Source organism: Myotis myotis, unplaced genomic scaffold (assembly GCF_014108235.1).
Source record: "Myotis myotis isolate mMyoMyo1 unplaced genomic scaffold, mMyoMyo1.p scaffold_m19_p_3, whole genome shotgun sequence".
NCBI classification, from domain to species: Eukaryota; Metazoa; Chordata; class Mammalia; order Chiroptera; family Vespertilionidae; genus Myotis; species Myotis myotis.
Genome location: NW_023416335.1, coordinates 116,340,495 through 116,362,860, shown reverse-complemented (window position 1 = coordinate 116,362,860; position 22,366 = coordinate 116,340,495). Strand labels below are relative to the sequence as shown.

The 22,366-nt window shown below is 42.3% G+C and overlaps 1 protein-coding gene across 3 annotated transcripts in view; it reads left to right on the top strand.

The window, feature by feature from the left end:
* WASF3 (WASP family member 3) overlaps positions 1–22,366 on the top strand; it is a 148,598-nt gene that overhangs the window by 58,960 nt on the left and 67,272 nt on the right. For 2 of the 3 annotated variants that reach the window (XM_036301258.1, XM_036301256.1), the window contains exon 2: positions 1,623–1,717. The exons of the other annotated variant lie outside the window; for it this stretch is intronic. The gene's annotated coding sequence lies outside the window, so the exon portion shown is untranslated. The remainder of the gene's footprint in view (positions 1–1,622; positions 1,718–22,366) is intronic. 3 annotated transcript variants of the gene reach the window in all.

The window sequence follows — 22,366 nt, the reverse complement described above, 5'->3', positions numbered from 1 at the left end:
CAAGTGATAATAACAAAATAATAGTTACATAGCCTTTTACAAAATTGGGAAACTCATAGTTGTGTTACCTAAAGGAAGAGTTAATACATGTTGCTTAACATAAATGGTTACCCAGAAAACACAGTCATCTAGATATAATCACCTCTAAAGTGAAGTGTATAGTGTTGGTTACTTTCATAATCATGCAAATAAGATGATCCAGGAGAAGTAAAATTTGTCATGGATAATCTAAAATCCAGGAACAGTTCTCTGTATTTGGAAATAAAGTGATCACTTATGCATATTACTTAGGAAAAGTTCCTACAGTTGTTCCTAAGGAAAGGGAAGAAAATTAGGTACTGCTTTTAATTTTAAATAAACAAACTAGTAGGATGTGCATAAATTAGTGTCATTGAATGATCTTTCTATTTTTTCCATAGTTTCAAAAAGATGTTGACAGTCTTGACTGTGTAGGTTCTCATTATGTAAAGGCCTACATACAATTCATGCATGTCTAGATAGTTCTCTTTAGTAGACTGAAAGCTGCTTTTCTTTCCTGTGGAAATTGCACACCTTTCCCTTCCTCTGCCAGGGCTGGAGGGAAGCCAGCCCGGTCCCTGGTGCCTTCGGGTGGCCCAAGGGAAGCCAGCCCGGGTCCCGGGTGCCTGCTCGCTGGCAGCCGGAGGAGGGAAGCAGCCGGGTCCTGGGTGCCTGCCGGCGGGCGGAGGAGAGAAGCCCAGATCCTGGTGCCAGCAGCCGGGGGAAGGAAGGCCTACTCTTGCACGAATTTTTGTGCATTGGGCCTCTAGTTATATTATAATTAGTTACATTCATGAGACTGAATTGTTTCATGAACATGCATTTCCTTATTTGTTTTTTTTGTTTGCAGTGTTTAAAGGGGAGCTGACTTACGCAAGGTGCTTGGTAAAGTTTTGCTGAATGAATAAATGCTTAGTCATTAAATTTTTCTTGTATGTACTCTTTTAACCATAGCTCTCTTTAGGGAAGAAATCATATTGTATTTTTTTGGTACCTCACAGCCCCAGCACATGGTAAACAATATCAGATTGCTCTATAAGTTCCCTGTTAATGTCAGTTATCCTGGAAACACTTTATAGGGTCAATTCAGCAGGTATTCAATCTTTGTTACTATTTTATCTCCATATTATATACTATTAAAATATGTATATAGTGATTGTCAAGATTTTTATTGAATTTAAATTTTTTTGTGTGTGAAATTAATACAAATGTTCATATCTGATGGAATTCTTGTGTGAAGGATCAGTATTATATTCTTTTTGAGCAATAACAAAACCTAAAATATGGGTTGTTGTTGGGTAAGTGAAATGAACATTTCAGTTGAATAAACTTACAATATGCTTGGCTTTTTATTTTCCTGCCCTTTGGCTATTATTTACTCTAATTCTTTGAAGTTAATTTTAGAGCTTACTCTAGGGCAAGGAGTTGGAATTATACAGGAATTCACATACCTTATTAGCTGCTTGTTTTAATTTAAAAAGAACTACTTCCGGGATTAGAGCTCCCTTGATGAAATTGTTGAAATGTGAAATTTGAATTTAAGCCTTTTTTTGAAGATTTGAATGCATTTTGCTTGCCAGTTTTTAATTTTGTTTTCTTTTTAGTTTTAATTTTGATTGCTGTTACTACTGAAACCTGGGCCAAAGTGGTGATGCTGCCTGAGGGAAATTTCTGCAACCCCTAAGTCAACACTTATACGGTAAGAGTGTATGACTTTTACCCTTAAAAGCCATTTAATTTATGTAATGTTATAGTTTAGAATTTTAATTTGAAACATAACAGGATAAATATTTTAATACATCAAAATACTGATATTAATGTATTTTAATATATAAATTTTAAGAATAATAGATCTTTATATCCTAATCAACAGTAAGAATTTGAAAGAAAATCCTATATAATAAAGAGGTAATATGCAAATTAACCCACATATCCTCACAAGATGGCTGCCTATGACCAGGCTGGCAGGGGGTTAGTGAGGGATGACCAAATGACTGAACAGCAGGCTGTGTGGAGTGACCAGGCCAGTGGGGGGGCCGTGAGGGGCGACCAGGCTGGCAGAGGGGGGAAGTTGGGGTGACCAGGCCGGTAGGGGGAGTAGTAATGGGTGACCAGGCCAGCAGGGGGTGCAGTTAGGAGTCACCAGGCAGGCAGGGAGGGGGCAGTTGGGGGCAACCTGGCCAGCAGCAGGGCACAGTTAGGGGTGACCAGGCCAGCAGGGGGTGCAGTTAGGGGCAATCAGGCCGGCATGCAGAGGCAATGAGAGGCGATCAGGCTGGCGGTGGGGTGGCAGGTGAGCGATTAGGAATCAGCAGTCCAAGATTGTGAGAGAGATGTCCGACTGGCGGTTTAGGCCTAAACTGGCAGTCGGACATCTCCTAAGGGGTCCCGGATTGGAGAGGGTGCAGGCTGGGCTGAGGGCCCCTCCCTCCCCCGCATGAATTTTGTGCACTGGGCCTCCAGTTTTATATAGTCATATTAATTTTTATGTGAACAACAAATATGGCTATATATTTTGCCTGTTTACTTTTTATGTCCTGAGGTTTAACCAGTTCTTTATTATCTGAACTTTGTTAATAATGAATGGGTATGAGAAGTCAAGATGATAAAACTTAAGCCTAGTCAGTTTTTTCTGTCGCTTACTCTGAACTAAAATGATGGTGATTCCAACAGTGGATAATAAGGTTTTGAATTACTTAAAGATTTAAATGGTCTATATTGCTCTATCTTTGAAGGGTAATTTAAGAGTAATGAGACATAGCAGACAAATAAAACAAGTTCTTTCTCTGAGGTTCACTTTCCTCATGTATAAAATGCCATTATTTGTCTTGCATGTTTTATAGAGTTGTAAAAACCAAATGAGATGATGTATGTGGAATTGTTCTTTTTTCCCTTTATTTTAAAGGGTCGAAGGAGAATAACAAAAAGGTTTTTTTGGTTTTGAGATTAGTATTGAGAGAGAACATTTTTTTTTTTTTTTATCCAGTCTGCCAATGTATCCTTTAGAGGAAAGGATGCTGGAACACTTAATCTCTAATCCTATCTCACCTAAACCTTGGGAATATCATTACATTAATTTACTGTTGGAAAAGTGAATTTAATTCCCATAATTTTACTTTGCAGATAATTTTTTTAGGAATATGTCTGTATTCTTTGACTACAATGGAATTAACTAAGAAATCAGTATTAGATAACTGGGAAATCTTCAGATATTTTGAAATTAAATATAACATTCTAAAAATCCCATGGGTCAAAGCGGAAGTCTCAAGGGAAATTAGAAAATATTTTGAATTGAATGAAAATGAAAAACAACATTCCAAAATTCATGGGATATACCTAGAACAGTACTTCAAGGGGGAAATTTACAGTGTTAAAGGCTGATATTAGAAACTAAGTTTTTAAAAAATATATATTTTTATTGATTTCAGAGAGGAAGGGACAGGAAGAGAAAGATGGAAACATCAATGATGAGAGAGAATCATTGATTGGCTGCCTCCAGGCAAGCCCCACACTGGGATTGAGCCTTGAACCCAGGCCTGACTGGGAATCTAATCATTACCTCCTGGTTCATAGGTCAGCACTCAACCACTGAGCCATGCCAGCTGGGCAGAAGCAGTTTTAAAAGAATAATTTAAACTTTCACCGGAAGAAAGTAGAAGACAGTAAGCAAAATAAGCCTGTCAGAGAAAGACAAGTATCACATGATCGCACTCATATGTGGAATCTAATGAACAAAATAAACCAATGAACAAAATCGATCCAGAGACACAGAAGCATGGAACAAAATGATGAATCTCAGAGGGAAAGCAGGAGTGGGTGGGAGTGGGGGTGGGGAGGGGGGCTGGAGAGGTGGGGTGAGGGGAGATTAACCAAAGAATTTATGTGCATATATGCATAACCCATGGACACAGACAATAGGTTGGTAAAGGCCTGGGGGTAGGATAGGAAGGGGGGTTGGAGAGGGTCAATGGGGAAAAAAGGGGACTTCTGTAATACTCTCAACAATAAAGATAAATTAAAAAAAAAAAGAAAGTAGAAGACAGCCATGGCCCATGTGGCTCAGTTGGTAAAGCATCGTCCCATGTTGCATGCACTGAGAGGTTGCCAGTTTGTTCCAAGTCAGGACACATGCCTGTGTTTTGGGTTTGACCCCGAGTAGGGGGCATGTGGGAGGCAGCTAAAGGATGTTTCTCACATTGATGTTTCTCTCTCTCCCTTCCTCTCTTTCTAAAAATCAATAACATATTTAAAAAAAATTGGAAGGCATTCAAACAGACAAAGGGATACTCAACAGACAAAGGATATTATATTTTTAATATAAAGAAAAAGACTATTTGAAACAACATCAAGATATCCTCTTAATCCTAGGAGGGCAAACAAAATTATTTGTTAAATTCATTATAACTATTATTTGGCTTTGGATGAGTTTAGATTGTTTTGTTTCCTTGCTGTCTGTATCTTAGAATGCATTGGCATGTTTTATCTATAATAATAAAAGTGTAATATGCTACTTAGATGAGGAGGCTGAGGCAGAGGTGGCAGAGGCCCTGGCCCCTGCAGTGGCAGCAGGGACCAAGCCCCTTCCCTGAATTTCGTGCATCGGGCCTCTAATATAATAATACTAGAGACCTGGTGCACGGATTCGTACACTATGAAAGGCAATTAATTAGAAGAAATATTTTAGAGGCTGGGGGAGGGACCGCTGGAGGGCTTCAGGGTGTGTCCAGCCCGTCTTTCCCAGTCCCAATTGGGGCCGTCTTGCCCAGCACCCATCAGAGCCAATCGGGGCTGGCTGGCTGGAGAGGGACCACTGGAGTGCTCCAGAGCATGTCTGGCTGGTCTCGCCCAATCGGCCAGACCCCAGCGGCAAGCTAACCTAACGGTTGGAGCGTCTGCGCTCTGGTGGTCAGTGCATGCCATAGTGACTGGTCGAGAGGTCAACCAAACAGTTGACTGGTCGGTCAGACACTTAGCATATTAGGCTTTATATAATAACTAGAGGCCCGGTGCACAAAAATTTGTGCACTCGGGGGGGAGGGGGGGTCCCTCAGCCCGGCCTGTGCCCTCTCGCAGTCTGGGACCCCTCGGGAGATAACGACCTGCTGGCTTAGGCCTGCTCCCGGGTGGCAGAGGGCAGGCCCAATCCCTAGGTGCAGCCCCTGGTCGGGCTCAGAGCAGGGCCGATTGGGGAGTTGGGGCACCGCCCCGTCATGCACAGAGCAGGGCAGATTGGGAGGTTGTGATGCCACCCTCAGTCACGCTCAGGGTAGGGCCAATTGGGGGTTGGGGCACCGTCCCCTGTCACACTCAAGGCAGGGTCGATGGGGAGGTTGCGGCGCTACCCCCTGTCACGCACAGAGCAGGGCCAATCAGGGGTTTGGGGCGCTGCCCCCGTCACACACAGAGCAGGGCCCATCAGGGGGTTGGGGCGCTGCCACTCTCACACTCAGGGCAGGGCCGATGGGGAGGTTATGGCTCTACCCCATCACACACAGAGCAGGGCCCGTGTGGGGGGGGGGGGGTTGGGGAGCTCCCCCCTATCAGGCACAGAGCAGGGCTGCTCAGGGGGTTGGGGCCCTGCCCCCTGTCACGCTGATCCCGGTGCCGGGAGGCATAGTACCCTTTTACTGTATAGGGTAGAGGCCTGGTGCATGGGTGGGGCCAGCTGGTTTGCCCTGAAGGGTGTCCTGGATCAGGGTGGGGGTCCCCACTGGGGTGCCTGGCCAGTCTGGGTGAGGGGCTGAGGGCTGTTTTCAGGCTGGGAGTGACTGAAGTTCCCAACCGCTCCTTTTTTTCTTTTTCTTTTTTTTATTCTGGGCCAGCTTTACCTTGAGGCTTGGCTCCAACTCTTAGGCCTCCGCGGCTGAAAGTAGGTTTCTGGCCTTTGCTTACAGTGTTGCGAATCTGCTGGCTGAAGTACGGCGGTATTTGTTACAATGTTTCTTAAACTGCCCGTTCAGAGGCCTGCAGCCGCAGGCGGGGAACGTTGGTTTCCTCCAACGATCCTCCGTCACTGAGGCAAGCAAGCCTCATGTTAGTTTCAAGCTGCCTGGCTGCCGGCTGCCATCTTGGCTGACAGTTAATTTGCATATCTCGCTGATTAGCCAATGAAAAGGGTAGCGGTAGTACTCCAGTTACCATGTTTCTCTTTTATTAGTGTAGACTAGAGGCCTGATGCATGATATTTGTGCAAGGGGCTTGGCCCCCACTGCCGCGACAGCTGCCTTTGCCCCCACTGCCACAGCAGCCACCTCTGCCTTGGGTCCCGCAGCTTTGTCCAGAAGGTCATCCAGAAGGATGTCTGGTCTAATTAGCATATTATACTTTTATATTATAGATACTAGAAGCCCAGTGCACAAAATTCATGCATGGGTAGGGTCCCTAGGGCTGGCTGGCGATCAGGACTGATCAGGACCTTCCTTTGTTCCGCGCTGCCCACTGGTGGTCAGCACATGTCATAGCAAGCGATCAAACTCCCAGTCTCTTGGTCAAACTGCCGTGGGGACACTTTGCATATTAGCCTTTTTTTATATATATGGATGATAGATAGATAGATAGATAGATAGATAGATAGATAGATAGATAAGTCATATATTATACTTATTGGTTTCTGCTAAATAATTTTCAAATACTTTTTTATTTTTATGATGGTTAGCAGTGTAGAATTGAGGAAATCTCAAGTACTGGTTCCAATTGCCTGGGATAGTTATTTGACAAGACAGTGTCTTTAGATGGTTTTACTAGAATAATTTCTAGGTCTCTTGACGTAGAACAGTTTTTCAGCATCAGTAGAATGCTTACAAATTTATACAAATATATAATTTAATACTTGTGTGCATTCCTACTTTAATTACATATTAGTGGTTTTATCAATTAGTGCTGTATGTTTGGTAAGGCAGAGTAGCATAGTAGAGGAAATGTAAGTTTAGCCATTAATAGAAAATTTTATGTTCAAATACTAAAAAATATAGTCCTAAGTTTTTGAGCAAAACCCACTTAAATCCTTGATTCTCATTCCTATCATTTGTAAAAGGATAATAATCTTTATTTACAGTTTCATTGAGAAATAATTGATATACATCACTATATAAGTTTAAGGTGTACAGCATGATGGTGTAATGTACATATATTGTGAAATGATTATCATAATAGATTCAGCTAATATTGATCTTCTCATATAGATATAATAAAAATAAAAAGGAAAGAAAAAAGGAAAAAAAATTCCTCCTTGTGATGTGAGCTCATAGGATTTACTCTCTTAAAACTTTGCTATATATCATACAGCAGTGTTAGCTATAGTCATGTTGTACATTACATCCCATACTTACTTATTTTATAAATGGAAGTTTGTACCTTTTGGAGGATCAAATCTTGATGAACTGCTGAAGATTTTAAAAAGTAATATTCAGAGTATCAAACAGACAAAGGATACTCAAATGATGCTGCTGATACAGGATCTTCATTGGAGAAACATTAAAAGACTGGCATCTGCTCTGGCCGGGTTGCTCTGTTAGTTGGAACATTGTCCCATACACCAAAAGGTTGCAGGTTCAATTCCCAGTCAGGGCACATACCTAGGTTGGGACATGTATTGGAGGCAACCAATTGATGTTTTTCTCTCCCTCTCTCCCTCTCTCCCTCTCTCCCTCTCTCCCTCTCTCCCTCTCTCCCTCTCTCCCTCTCTCCCTCTCTCCCTCTCTCCCCCCCCTCCTCCTTCTCTCTCTTCCCCCCTTCCTCTCTTTAAAACCAATAAGCATATCCTCAGGTGAGGATTAAAAAGGAAAAATAAATGGCATCTGAGCCCTAGCTGGTTTGGCTCAGTGGATAGAGCATCAGCCTGAGGACTGAAGAGTCCCAGGTTCCATTCCGGTCAAGGGCATATGCCTGAGTTTCGGGCTCGATCCCCAGTAGGGGGCGTGCAGGAGGCAGCCAATCAGTGATTATCTCTCATCATTGAGGTTTCTGTCTCTCTCTCCTTTAAAAAATAATAATAAAAAATGGCATTTGAGAAAACTGGTTTTGAACTGGATGGGAAGAATTATTCCAAATGCATTTTAAACAGAAGTAACACAAAAAGTCCTAAAATTTGTAGGGAACCACAGAAGTCTCCAAATAACCAAAGCACTCTTGAAAAAACACATACCAAAGAACTATATTACAAAACTATAGTAATCAAAACTATGGCATTGGCATAAAAATAGACACAGATCAATGGAACAGAATAGAGAGCCGAGAAATAAACCCATACTTTACGGTCAATTAATTTACAACAAAAGAGCCAAGAACACACAGTGGGGGAAAGGATAGTATCTGCAATAAATGGTGTTGGGAAAACTGGACAGCCTCATGCAAAACAGTGAAACTAGACTACTATCTTACACCATACACAAAAATTAATACAAAAGGATTAAAGACCTGAACCATAAAACTCCTAGAAGGAAACATAGGTGGTAAGCTTCTTGACATCAGTCTTGGAGATAAAATTTTGGGTCTGACTCCAAAGCAAAGGCAATAAAAGCAAAAATAAACAAGTGAGACTACATCAGATTGAAAGTTTTTGCACAGCAAAGGAAACCATCAACAAAATGAAAAGGCTACCTACTCAATGGGAGAAAATATTTTCAAATCATATATCCGATAAGGGGTTAATGTAAAAAAATATAAAGAACTCATACAAATCAATAGCAAAAAAACCCAAACAATCTTTCTAAAAAATGGGTAGAGGATCTGAGTAGACATTGTTTCCAAAGAAGACATACAGACAGATGGTCAACAGGTACATGAGGATGCTCAATATCACTAATCATCAGGGCAATGCAAGTCAAAACCATAATGAGGTATCAGCTCATACCTATTTAAATGGCTGCTGTCAAAAAGATATAAATTAACAGGTGTTGGTGAGGATGTGGAGAAAAGGGGACCTTGTGCACTCTTGATGGGAGTGTAAAACAATGCAGTCACTATGGCAAACAATATGGAGGTTCCTCAAAAAATTAAAAATAGCACTACTGTATGATCCAGTAATTCCACTTCTGGATATTTTTCTGAAGAAAATGAAAACACAAATTCGAAAAGATATTTGCACTCTCATGTTCATTGCAACGTTATTTTCAATACCCAAGATATGAAAACAACCTAACTGCTCATCATCGATGGAGTGAATAAAGAAGATGTGGTATATATACAATGGAATATTATTTAGCCATAAAAAAGAAGGAAATCTTGCCCTTTGGGGCAACATGGGTGGACTTGAGGGCATTATGGTAAGTGATAATGTAAGTAAGTCAGAAAAAGACAAGTAAGGATTTTATTTAAAAGTGCAATTTAAAAACAATAATAGCAACAATGACAAAAACCAAGTTCATAGATACAAAGAATAGATTAGTGGTTGCCAGAGGTGGGAGAAATAGGTGGAGGCAGTCAGAATGTACAAATTTCAGTTATAACATAATTAAGTCCTGGGATGTAATTTACAGCATGGTGACTATAGTTACTGTATTGCGTTTTTTTTTTTTTTTAAATATATTTTATTGATTTTTTACAGAGAGGAAGGGAGAGAGATAGAGAGTTAGAAACATCGATGAGAGAGAAACATCGATCAGCTGCCTCCTGCACATCTCCTACTGGGGATATGCCCGCAACCCAGGTACATGCCCTTGACCAGAATCGAACCTGGGACCTTTCAGTCCGCAGGCCGACGCTCTATCCACTGAGCCAAACCGGTTTCGGCTGTATTGCGTTTTTGAAAGTTGTTAAGAGAGTAGATCTTAAAATCCTCATCACAAGAAAAAAAATTTTTTATAACCATATATGGTGATGGATGCTGTCTAGACTTATTGTGATTATCATTTTACAATACAGTTAACCCTTAAACAATATGGGTTTGAACTGTGCAGGTCCACTTACATGTAGAAACACACACACGTTCAAGGGGCAAATGTATTTTCCATCCACAGTTGGGAATCTGGGTATGCAGAGGGCCAACTGAAGTTAACTGTGGGTTTTTGACTACGGGGTGTGTAGTTGGTGCTCCTACTCCTGTATTGTTCAAGGATCAACTCTATATACCGATACTGAATTATGCTGTATACCTGAGACTAATATGTCAGTTATACCTAAAAAACAAACAAACCCCAAAGACTTTGACATCTGAATGAACTGGTTTTGAATTTAAGTGTTTACACTTACTAATCATGTCATTTTAGATGAGTTACTTTTTGAGCCCTAATTTCTTTATCTGTTAAGTGGCGGCAATGCCAACATGTAAAGTTGTAGATGGATGTAAATGACATAATGTATAGAAAATGCTTATGTGTATAAAATGTTCTCATTTGTCATCTTTAACTGGTATACCAATATTAGCTTTATGATTTTGTTTCTTTGGTAATTTTCTATGAAGTTACCTAGTACCCTGACTGATCCTCGTTGATGGTGATCATGTTTTATTGTGGGAATATGTTCAGAAGAATGGAACTCATAGGATGCCAGACTTGATTCGAGGTCAGGTACATAAGTTACAAATTTGAGATATTTCACTATCTGGTATTACTCTTCCTGCTTTCATGGCTCAAACAATTGGGAATTGTTAACTAAAATAGCCATTTAATTTATCTTAACTTCCAGGAACACATTTTCTAGTTGTCAGAAGTATTGCCATTAGGATGCTTTTTTGTTTATAAAAACACAGAAACTCAAGTTTAGTAGCGTGTATGTTAGAGAACAGTTGGCAGATCCCACAGCTTTACTGCTGTTTTGACTTGATCTTATTTTGTTTTGTTCATTCATATGAAATTGACAAAATTTGCCTATTTTTGACTAATAAAAGTGGTAATTTCCCATGGTTTGACTTGCTATTTCAGGATATGGTAATGGTGGTTTCTTTACACACTGAACCAGTCATTTAATTTTGTATCTTATACTTTGTTTAATTTAGGAACAAATTTATTTTTTATGCAATTTGAATTTTCCTTGTTAATTTGTTTGGTGAATGCCATTCTCAAATAATTGATACAGGGTGTGGCTCAGTGGTTGAGTATCGACCTGTGAACCTGAAGTTGACCTGTGAACCAGAAGTTGCGGTTGATTCCTGGTCAGGGCACATGCCCAGGTTGTGGGCTTGCTTGATCCCTGGTGGGAGGTGTGCAGGAGATGGCTGGTCAGTGATTCTCTCTCATCATTGATGTTTCTATTTCTCTCTCTCCCTACCTTTCTGAAATCAATAAAAATATGTTTAAAAAAGTAGATGCAAAAGAATAAGATAAAAAAAATATGTCCTATACCTTTCTTAACAAAAAGAAAAGATGCTAGCTAGTTTTTTTTTTTAAAGATTGCAATTTATGGATAACTAGGTAATTAGAAACAAAAACTGGAGCGTTTTGAGAATGAAACCTTGATATCATAGGTCATAAAAGGTATATTCTGAGTACCTAAAAATTCTTTTTGAATTTCTAAAATTCTTTGAGATCAGTGTTGTTTAGAAAGTCATAGCTCCTTAGTAAGTGTTAAAATACTATTGAGGTTTTAGCTTCTGAGTGTTTATTGATGTATTTTATATTAAAAAAATATGCAGTTGGCTTAATTTTAAGATTGTGTTTGTAAAATGTAAGTTATGTTTATTGTACTGTGACTAAGGAGGTAACCTTTTTTGTTTTATTTAAAAGGGCAAAGATTTAATAAATTTTTAGTGTAGATTATGAATTATAAGTAATAATATAGTAAACAGCTTATGAGCTTTTCATATTGATCACAGTGTGATTACTGGCTGACTGTAGTTTTGATAACTGGCTTCTTGATCTTATCTAATTAAAGTGAAATGGGAGGTAGTGAAATTTTTTTATCAAGTAAATACTTATTTTTTCATAGGAGTTGTGTCTAGTGTTTGTGTTCCACTTTATGGCTTTCAAGTGTATCATCACAGTATATCTGTAAGCAGACAGATATTATTGTGTACGTATTTTAAATAAGGACTTGGGTTTAGTGGGATTAAATGACCTCCCCAGGGCCAGCTCTTGAAGAACTTGGGGCTTCTGCTTGTTGCTCCATCCACTTCCCTGGGGGCTTGTTTGGCTGCTGTGCCAGAGTGCCAGGCCCCTTGAAGAAGAGCTGTCTGTGTTCAGACTGTTTGAAGTGGTACCTTCTCTGATAGGTTGGTAGGGACAAATTCCCTTCAGATAAGGGAATTCTGTAGGAGGAGAACCTTTTTAAGGAATTGAGTTAGCATTTCTGCTTGCTGTTTTTATAATGCCATTAACTGTGCCTTCTGTAAATATTCTTTTGGAGCTGTGCCTGTGTAGTTCCTAAGTTTGTTTTTTATATCTATTTCTTCTGTTGTGATATTTAGTGGTTAACAATTATTTCTTACTTGACCATCATGCTACAATCTAAACATTAAATGAATGTTCAGTGATCTCCTGATTTATCTTTTGCTCTTTTACCCACCTCCATTGATCTACTTTTAGACAGCATTACTGAGGCATAATTGATATACAATAAATTCTCACTATTTAAAAATATACAGTGTAAGTTCTGATGGGTATATGCGTATACCCATGAGACCATAGCCACAAAGAAAATAGTGACATACCATTACCCACAAGTTTCCTCATGGCCCTTTGTCATTCCCCTCCTCCCCACCCCCTTGTCTCTCCCCCACCTGCAGGCAGCCATTGATCTCCTTCTGTCACTGCAGATTACTTTGCATCTCCCAGAATGTTACTGTGAAAGAGAAACACTCCTTTGTGTGTCTCCTGTACTCTCAATACTGCCTCACTCCTGGGTGGGATTTCTATACAACAAGCAAGTTGGCAACACCAGCTGGGTGTCCTACAGTTGCACTTAGTTCTGATATCTTTCTACCTGGAGATAGCATCAGATTCCACAGGTGGGGTTCTGTCCCGCAAGACTGCCCTCTGCTCCACTCAGTTTTAATTGAGAGGTGCCCATGACACCCTACAATGAATGGTTTGGTTGGTTAGCTTGTACGGCTCACAGAACTCAGGAAACCAGTTTACTTACTAGATTACTGCTTTATTACGAAGGATGTTAAAGGATACAAATGAACCGCCAGATGAAGAGCACACAGGACGAAGGATGGCAGGGTCTCTAACACGGAGCTGCTGGCCTCCTGGAGTTTCGGGTGCATCTCTCTTCTGGTACAAGGATGTGTTCTGGTTCACCCACCTGGAAGCTCTCAGAATCATCCTTTTTGGTTTTTATTGAGGCTTAATTACATAGGCCTGATTGAGTAAATCATTGACCATTGGTCTTAAACTCAATCTCCAGTTCTTCTCCCCGCCCCTCAGTTGGGGGTGGGTGGGACTGAATGGCCCAGCCCTCTAATCAAATTGCTGGTTCCCCTGGCACAGCCCCCATACTTAGGGTCCTTCCAAAAGTCACCTCATTAATATACTTAGGTGAGGTAGAAAGGGGATTGTTACAAATATAAAAATTATGACTATTTGTTTTTTTCTTCTTTTTTTTCGGAGCTCCGCAGCGAGCGGGCTGCCTGCCTCCCCCGCATGCTCCGGTCGGGCCCACTCTGGGTGAAGTGCGCGCAGGGCTCCTAAAAATTATGACTCTTAATCACGATTCCAGGTTTAGAATAAGAAATTCCAAGGGTTTTAGGAGCTCTTTGTCAAAAACGGGGATGAAGACCAAGTGTATATTTCTTATTATAAATTACAATATTGTAGTAATATAAATGGAATCATACAGCTTATACATTTTTTTTAAAACCTGGCTTCCGCCAAAGCCGGTTTGGCTTAGCGGATAGAGCGTCGGCCTGCGGACTGAAGGGTCCCAGGTTTGATTCCGATCAAGGGCATGTACCTGGGTTGCAGGCACTTCCCCAGTGGGGGATGTGCAGGAGGTAGCTGATGTATGTTTCTCTCTCATCGATGTTTCTAACTCCCTATCTCTCTCCCTTCCTCTCTGTAAAAAATCAATAAAATATATTTAAAAAAACACACACAAAAAAACCTGGCTTCCATTCAGCATAATTAATCTTGAAATTCATCCATGTTGTTGCAGGTATAAATCATTCCATGAATATACAGTTGATTTATCCATTCACCTGTTGATGGATTTTGGTGTTATTTTGGCTTTTACAAATAAAGCTGTGTGAACATTCATGTACAAATGCTTTTATTTGGGCAAATGCTTTTAGTTATTTTGCATAAATACCTAGGAGTAGAATGGCTGGATCGACTGGGTAAGTGTATGTTTAATTTTTTAAGAAACTGCCAAATTGTTTTCCAAAGTGATTGGGATAGTTTACCGTATATTCTCTTCAGCTGGGTATGGGAGTTCTGGGTTCTCCAGATACTTAACTAACACTTGGTGTGGTCAGTCTTTTCAAGCTTAGCTATTCTTTTAGGTGTGTAGTGGTATCTCATGGTTTTGGTTTGCATCTCCTTAATGACTAATCGTGTTGAACATCTATGAGGTGCTTATTTGCCATCTGTATTCTTTCTTGAAGTATCTATGCAAGTCTTTTGTTCCTATTTTTAACTCTGCCGGGAGCCGGTCCATGCTTGCTGTTTCAAGGGACCTGGCATATATGGCATACTGTTCTTAATATGTTTGCTCACCTTCTTGGCACTATGTGTTTTAACCAAGGTCTCTGAGAAAGGTTGTTTCCCCAGGTAGGGATTTTCCCCTGAAGTTAGGGAGGGAATAAAACCTCTTAACTAAGTGCCAGGTGGGTAATTAATCACTTTAACTACGAACAATCATGCTTAAGCTACATAATCTTTACTCCCTGGAATGGAGATAAGAAACGCCCTAACCTTTGAAATAGAGATTGATAGGATTGGAATCAACTGGTATAAATACAGATGTAAGAAGACAGAACCAAGAGAGACAGAACCTAGGCACAGAACCTACACAGAACGTTCTCTAGAGACAGAAGAACTTCGCTGGAGAGAACATGGCAAAAGTTCCTGGACAGAAACTGGCCTCAGAACCTAGAGACAGAACCTAGCGAGAGAACATGGCAAAAGATCCTGGACTGAACCTGACTACAGAAATTGGCAAGAGAACCTGACTAGAACCTGGTAACTGAACCTGGCTGGAGAACCTGGACAGAACCTGGCTGGAGAACCTAGCGAGGGAACTTGGCTACAGAACCTGGCTGGAGAACCTGGAGAACCTGGCTGGAGAACCTAGCAAGACAACATGGACACAGAACCTGGCTGGAGATCCTAACCAGAACTTCACTGGAGATCCTGACCAGAACTTGGCTAGAGATCCTGGCTAGGCTGCTGATCAACTGAACGCTGTCTCCGTGTCATTCCTTCTTCGCCAACTCCGTCCACACCTTTGGGGACCCCTGGACCCGCTGGGGTTGGACCCCGGCATAATTCGATGGTTTGTTTTTGTATTGAGTTTTATTTTCAAATTTTTAAAATTTCAGTTATGTTGACATTCAATATGATATTTCAGGTGTTCAGCATAGTGGTTAGATATTTATATAACTCACGAAGTGTTCCCCCAATAGATCTAGTAACCACCTGACAGCTTACAATATTATGGACTACACTCCCTATGCTGCACTTTACATCCATGTGACTATTTTGTAACTGCAAAATTGTACTTCTTAATACCTGCACCCTTTTTTTCATCCCCACCCCAGGATATGTTTTATTGATGAGAGAGAGAGAGACAGAGAGAGAGACAGACATTGATCTGTTGCCTCCTGTATGCACCCTGACTGGGAATTGAACCCAAAACCTTTTTGGTGTACAGGATGATGTTGCAACCACCTGAGCCATCCGGCCAGGGTTCCTTTCACCCAGCTCCCAAACCCACTCCCACCTGGCAACCACCAGTTTGTTCTCTGAATCTATGAGTTTGCTTCTGTTTTGTGTTGTTATTTTTTAGATTCAATGTATAAGTGAAATCATATGGTATTAGTCTTTGTCTGTCTGATGTATTTCACTTAGCATGATACCCTCTAGGTCCATCCATGTTGTTGCAAATCCTAAGATTTAATTCTTTTTTATGGCCAAGTAATATTCCATTGTATATATGTACCACAATTTCTTTATATATTTGTCAATCGATGGACACCTAGGTTGCTTCCATATCTTGGTTATCCTATGTAATAAAAGCCTAATATGCAATTTGTTCGACTGGAAGTTTGACCGGGAGTTCGACCGCTCACTGTGACGTGCACTGACCACCAGGGGGCGGCACAGAACATGGTGGGCGTTGACAACACAGCGCTGGCAGCAGGCCGCAGTGGAGGCACTGCCAGCCCCGATGGGCCCCAATGAGAACGGGACTGTGGCGGGATGGTGGAGCAGATGAATGGGTGGTGCCAGGCCAAGGCGGGTGTGAATGGGGGCCTGATTGCCCTGCCGATCGCCCTGCAGACAGCAACCAGTGGCGGCAGTGGGTGGTGGGGAGTGGGGCCGCCACCCAGCTCCCAGGCGCTGAAGGAGCCGAGCGGGGGTTTCTGGCCATGATCGATTGCCCTGCAGGCGGGATGATGGAGCAGGTGAGGGGTGGCACCAGTCCACGGCGGGGTGCCAGGAAGGGCTGAAGGGCTGTGAGGGTGGGGGCACGAGCTGGGGCCCAATTCCCGCAGGCTATCCCGAGGGACCCCACCCGTGCATGAATTCATGCACCGGACCTCTAGTTGTAAATAATGCTGCAATGAACATAAGGATACATATGTTCTTTTAACTTTTAAGGGAACCTCCATACCCTTTTCCATAGTGGTTTCAGCAATTTGGAATCTCATCAACAGTGCACGAGGTTTCATTTTCTCCACATCCTCTCCAACACTTGTTCTTGTCAGTGTACTGATGATAACTATTCTGATGATCAGTAACATTGAGCATCCTATCTAATAATAGACAAACATGGTAATTAACCATACCTCTGCTACGCTTCCCATTGGCTAATCAGGGTGATATGCAAATTAACTGCCAACCAAGATGGGGGCCGGCAGCCAGGTAGCTGAAGCGAACATGAGGTTTGCTTGCTCTAGTGATGGAGGAAGCCAAGGTTCCCCGCCTGCCGCAGCTGGGCTCTGAGCTGCATTCTAAGAAACAATGTTGCAATTATAGATGCTAAACAAACCCCAGATTCCTGCTTTCAGCCAGCCGGCCTTGGAGCTGGAGCCACAACAAAGTTTCAATTACAGAAGGTAAATCCCAGAATAAAAAAAAAGAAAAAAAGGAGAGACTGGGAACTTCAGTTGCAGGCTTGGCCCTCCTGAAAACAGCCCTCAGCCCCTCATCCAGGCTGGCCAGGCAACCCAATGGGGAACCCCACCCTGAAGGGGTTGCGGGCAGCCTGAAAACAGCCATCAGCCCCTCATCCAGGCTGGCCAGGCACCCCAGTGGGGACCCTCACCCTGAAGGGAGTGTGGGCAGCCTGAAAATAGCCATCAGCCCCTCATCCAGGCTGGCCAGGCACCCCAGTGGGGACCCCCACCCTGAAGGGGGTGCAGGCAGCCTGAAAACAGCCATCAGCCCCTCATCCAGGCTGGTCAGGCACGCCAGTGGAGACCCCCATCCTGAAGGTTGTGCGGGCAGCCTGAAAACAGCCATCAGCCCCTCACCCAGGCTGGCCAGGCACCCAAGCGGGACCCCCACCCTGATTCTGGACACCATTCAGGGCAAACCAGCCGGCCCCCACCCGTGCACCAGGCCTCTATCCTATATAGTAAAAGGGTGATATGCAAACTGACCCTAACAGCAGAAATACTGGGAATGACTGGTCACTATGACACACACTGACCACCATGGGGTAGACGCTCAATGCAGGAGCTGCCCTCTGGTGGTCAGTGTGCTCCCACATGGAGGAGCTCTGCTCAGCCACAAGCCAGGCTGACGGCTGCCAGCACAGCGGTGGTGGTGGGAACCTCTCCCGCCTACTCAGCAGCGCTAAGGATGTCCGACTGCAACTTAGGTCTGCTTCCCGCTGGCAAGTGGATATCCCCCGAGGGCTGCCGGGCCCCCAGAGGGATGTCTGATTGCCAGCTTAGGCCCAATCCTCTGGGGAGCAGGCCTCAGCTAGCAGATGGTCATCCCCCGAGGGGTCCCAGACTGTGAGATGGCACAGGCCGGGCTGAAGGACACACGCCCCGCCCCAGAGTGCACAAATTTTTGTGCACCGGGCCTCTAGTTCTATATAATAAAAGAGAAACATGCAAATTAACTGTCCCTTCGCTACACTCAAGCCACGCCCACCAAACACGCCCACCAGCCAATCCAAGTGACTATGCAAGTTATCTGACAAAGACGGCGGTTAATTTGCATATGCAGGTGTCAAGCGCCCCAGGAGATGATGGCGGCCGTGGCTGCGGGCTCCTGGAACTTTCACTGGCCCCGGGAGGCGAGGCTGTACCCACGCCCATGGGATCCTGAGACTTTCGTCAGTCGGGGAGCCAAGGCCATCTGCGCCTAGCCACGCCTGCAGGCTCCTGGGACCTTGCCGGTGGAGAGCAGGAGGTTTGGAGGACTTGGCAGAGCGGGAGGCCACTGGACACAGAGCAGAGTGAGAGAGAGGGCGGCTTGGAGGGCATGGCTCCCTCTGTCACCCCAGCTTTCTCATCACAGCTGTGGAAACTGACAGCAAGGAGGAGGAAGTCCCACCCCCACAGAATCACCCAGAATCAGCCATTGGCCAGACAGCTCTCAGCGGCCTGATGGCCAGGACTCTCATTCACCTGCATCTCAGACCGTGACAGCAGGGAAGTGGGTCTATGTCTAAAGAACAACTGTTGATACAATGTAGCTCTGCAGCCGAAAGATGCCGGCGTTATCAACAGAAAATGTCTACAAAGCAGCGTGCGTCTGATCTTGAAAGAAGGCGGCACCTGCGACAGGACGTATCTGAACATCAGCTACTGGAAAAACATCGCTCTGATGGCGAAAAACACTGGCGTTATCGACAGAAAATGTCTAAAGACCAACGTGCCTTTGAAGTTGAAAGAAGGCGGTGGCGACGACAGAATATGTCAAGAGAACAGTCATCAATAAGTACTACCAATACCGGTAGGAACTGCCTTCTCAGCGAAAATGGAGTACATGAGGATGCAATCCTCGAACATAGTTATGGTGGAATGACTGTTCGATGTGAATTTTGCCTATCACTAAATTTCTCTGATGAAAAACCATCCTGTGGGACATTTACTCGATGTTGTAGCAAAGGGAAAGTCTGTCCAAATGACATACATTTTCCAGATTACCCGGCATATTTAAAAAGATGAATGACAAACGAAGATTCTGACAGTAAAAATGTCATGGAAAATATTCGTTCCGTAATAGTTCTTTTGCTTCCATGGGTGCAAATATTGCATCGCCATCAGAATATGGGCCATACTGTTTTAGAATATACGGACAAGTTTATCACCGTACTGGAACTTTACATCCTTCGGATGGTGTTTCTCGGAAGTTTGCTCAACACTATATTTTGGATACAGCCAAAGCTACAAGTAAAAGATTAGCAATGCCAGTAAACCAGGGCTGCTCAGAAAGACTCATGATCAACATCAACAACCTCATGCATGAAATAAATGAATTAACAAAATCATACAAGATGCTACATGAGGTAGAAAAGGAAGCCCAATCTGAAGCAGCAGCAAAAGGTATTGCTCCCACAGAAGTAACAATAGCAATTAAATACGATCGTAACAGTGATCCGGGTAGATATAATTCTCCCCGTGTAACCGAGGTTGCTGTCATATTCAGAAACGAAGAGGGAGAATCTCCTTTTGAAAGGGACTTGCTCATTCATTGTAAACCAGATCCCAATAATCCAAATGCCACTAAAATGAAACAAATCAATATCCTGTTTCCTACATTAGATGCAATGACATATCCTATTCTTTTTCCACATGGTGAAAAAGGCTGGGGAACAGATATTGCATTAAGACTCAGAGACAACAGTGTAGTCGACAATAATACTAGACAAAATGTAAGGACATGAGTCACACAAATGCAGTATTATGGATTTCATCTCTCTGTGCGGGACACATTCAGCCCTATTTTAAATGCAGAAAAATTAACTCGACAGTTTATCGTGGATTTGTATTCAAAAATCGAGGCCAATCGGATAAATTTCATCAAAGCAAACCAATCTAAGTTGAGAATTGAAAAATATAGTGGTTTGATGGATTATCTCAAATCTAGATCTGAAAAGGACAATGTGCTGATTGGTAAAATGATAATACTTCCATCATCTTCTGAGGGTAGTTGCAGAAATATGCAGCAGCAATATCAGGATGCTATGGCAATTGTAACGAGGTATGGCAAGCCCAATTTATTTATAACCATGACATGCAACCCCAAAGGGGCAGATATTGCAAACAATTTACAAAGCTAGCAAAAAGTTGAAAACAGACCTGACTTGGTAGCCAGAGTTTTTAATATTAAGCTGACTGTTCTTTTAAATGATATCTGTAAATTCCATTTATTTGGCAAAGTAATAGCTAAAATTCATGCCATTGAATTTCAGAAACGCGGACTGCCTCACGCTCACATATTATTGATATTAGATAGTGAGTCCAAATTAAGTTCCTCTAATTAATTCCCTTTCAATGTGCACAAATTTTGTGCACCGGGCTACTAGTCTTTTCATATGTCAGTTGACCATCCGTATGTCCCCTTTGGAGAAATGTCTATTCAGGTCCTCTGCTCATTTTTTTAATTGGGTTCTTTGCTTTTATGGTGTTGAGTTGTATGAGTTCTTTATATATTTTGGATATTAATCTCTTATCAGATGTATCATTAGTGAATATCTTCTTCCATTCAGTAGATTGTCTTTTCATTTTACTGATGGCTTCCTTTGCTATGCAGAAATTTTTTTATATAGGCCCATTTGTTTATTTTTTTTTCTTTTGTTTCCCTTGTCCAAGGAAACATAACCAAAAAATCTATTACGAAGAGCAATGTCATATTCCTGGTGAACAAAGATGCAAAATTCCCAAGAGCAATTCTAGGGCTTTTATAGTTTTGGGTCTTACATTTAAGTCTTTAATCCATTTTGAGTTTATTCTTGTGTATGGTGTACAAAAGCAGTCTAGTTTCATTTTCTTGCATGTATCTGTCCAGTTTTCCCAGCATCATTAATTGAAGAGACTGTCTTTAACCCCTTGTATATCTTTTCTTCCTTTGTCATAGATTAATTGACCATATAGATGTGAGTTTATTTCTGGGCTCTCTTTTCTGTTCCATTGATCTGTGCGTCTGTTTTTATGCCAGTGTCATGCTGTATTGATAATTATAGCCTTGTTATATAATTTGCTGTCTGATGGCATGATACTTACAATTTTGTTTTTCTTTCTCAAGATTGCTTTGGCTACAGGATCTTTTGTGGTTCCATATAAATTTTAGGGTTATTCTAGTTCTGTGGAAAATGCCATTGGTATATATTTTTAAAAATCTTTATTGTTGAAAGTATTATATTATGTCCCCTTTTCCCCTATTGACTCCTTCTAGCCTGCCTCTCCTCTCCCACCCCTGCCCCATGCCTTCACTGCCCTATTGTCTGTGTCCATGGGCTATGCATATATGCATACAAGTTCTTTGGTTGATCTCTTCCCACCCACCTACCAACCCCCACCTTCCCTCTAAGATTTGACAGTCTGTTCCATGCTTCTATGTCTCTGGATCTGTTTTGTTCATCCGTTTATTTTGTTCATTAGATTCCACATATGAGTGAGGTCATGTGATACTTGTCTTTTTCTGATTGGCTTATTTCACTTAGCATAATACTCTCCAGGTTCCTCATGCTGCCTCAAAGGGTAAGAGGTCCTTTTGATTCAGTTTGGGAAGTTGGTATGTTTCTTGGAATTTAACCATTTCTTCTAGGTTGTCCAATTATAGGCATATAATAATTCATAGTATCCATACTAATAACAGCCTAGGGCCGTCATGACGGGAGGGGCGACCAAACGCGGAGGCGGGGGAAGTGCTGGCGTTGCGAGGTCATTAGCCTCTGGCCTGGGCAGGGTGCAGGCCTAATGACCTTGCCTCTGCTCTTTTCCTCAGGCCTCTGCAGTTTTCAACATACAAACAGGAAGCCCAACTTCGGGAATTTAAATTCCTGCCTCATTCTCCTTATACTGTTAAATCCCAAATTTGGATGCTATACCTACTATGATCACCCCCATGATTTTATTTTATTTTAAATATATTTTATTGATTTTTTACAGAGAGGAAGGGAGAGGGAAAGAGAGTTAGAAACATCGATGAGAGAGAAACATCAATCAGCCGCCTCCTGCACGCCTCCCACTGGGGATGTGTCAGCAACCAAGGTACATGCCCTTGACTGGAATCGAACCCGGGACCCCTTAGTCCGCAGGCCGACGCTCTAGCCACTGAGCCAAACCGAT